Source organism: Cydia strobilella, chromosome 8 (assembly GCF_947568885.1).
Source record: "Cydia strobilella chromosome 8, ilCydStro3.1, whole genome shotgun sequence".
NCBI classification, from domain to species: Eukaryota; Metazoa; Arthropoda; class Insecta; order Lepidoptera; family Tortricidae; genus Cydia; species Cydia strobilella.
The window spans coordinates 3,098,839-3,100,225 of record NC_086048.1 but is presented as its reverse complement, the minus strand read 5'-3'; the positions used below and the strand labels follow the sequence as shown (position 1 = coordinate 3,100,225).

The 1,387-nt window shown below is 38.6% G+C and overlaps 1 non-coding gene across 1 annotated transcript; it reads left to right on the top strand.

The window, feature by feature from the left end:
* The first annotated feature begins 1,023 nt into the window (after nucleotides 1–1,023).
* On the top strand, nucleotides 1,024–1,095 carry Trnat-cgu (transfer RNA threonine (anticodon CGU)). Its single transcript has one exon. It is a non-coding gene; the product is annotated as a tRNA-Thr (tRNA).
* Nucleotides 1,096–1,387: the final 292 nt, after the last annotated feature.

Genomic DNA, 1,387 nt, shown 5'->3' with positions numbered 1-1,387 from the left:
TTAAAAATTAGGTCGCGAAGTGCGTAGTTTATGGTCAGTCAAAAAATTAAAAAGTTAAAAACATTGCAGTCTCGATTTCGGGACTGCAATGTTGCATACAAATTCCATTATTTGTCGAGTTCCAAACTTTTTAAAAGTTGAAGTGGCCATATCAAATGAAGGCATAGGTCCATTAAACAGCCAAATAGATGATCAGTACTTATTATTATAATGTTGGTACTGCGACTATTTAGCTGTCTCAAATAGGTTGGCGTATTTTCGGCAGAAAAATACACTTCGTTTTTCAATTTAAAAAAAAAAGGCGGCAAAGCAAATCTTATCGTTTTTACTTTTTTCTGTGAAAATATATACGTAAGAACGTTGCTTCTGTAAAATATTTATATTATATTTGTATTTATTGCGCCATTTTTGAGAAAAGCACTATATATGACTCGGCTGGAAGGCTACTTGCTGGCTTCGGATTCAATTAAACGGACTCCCAAGGTCGTCCGTTTAAAACGAATCCTCAGCCAGCAAGTAGCTACTTCCGAGCCTCGACAATAATGTACTATTAATGTCTTACAGATAATAGATACGTGGTCCGCCCACCTGATAAACAAACACTGGTACTTAACTTATGTACGCTTATAAACTGAAAAAGATATCATACACTAAAGAAAAAACCCGGCCAAGTGCGAGTCGGACTCGCGCACCGAGGGTTTCGTACTTTTTAGTATTTGTTGTTATAGCGGCAACAGAAATACATTATCTGTGAAAATTTCAACTGTCTAGCTATCACGGTTCAAGAGATACAGCCTGGTGACAGACGGACAGACGGACAGCGGAGTCTTAGTAATAGGGTCCCGTTTTTATCCTTTGGGTACGGAACCCTAAGAAGTAAAAGGAAAGGAAAGGAAGGACTAGGAAGGAAAGGAAAGGATTCGTATAGGTGCAAGTACGTACTGCTCGCCCTTAAAGGTGGTCAAAGGCACCCAGCCTTTCAAAGATAGCATACACTAGAGAATTTGGGACCGGTACCGCCGTGGCCGGGTGGTCTAGTGGTCAGGACGTTAGCCGCGTAAGCTGAAGACGCGGGTTCGATTCCCGCCTCGGCCACCGGTGGATTTGGTCACTTTTTCTTTAGTGTATGTTATCTATTTCAGTTTATAATTTATATATAATAATAGTATACACACAAAAAAACACAAATCAAAATATTTCATAAAATAATTTGATTTGTTCCCTAGTTATGTACGCTTGTATGCTTTAACTCTGCCCATGAAGCAGGGAGGTCCCAGGTTCGAATTCAGGTAAGGGCATTTCCTGTGTTTATCACGAATGTTTTTGTTCCTGATATATCTAAGTATATATTTAATAAGTATCAAAAGTAAGTTGTCAAAAGTACTAA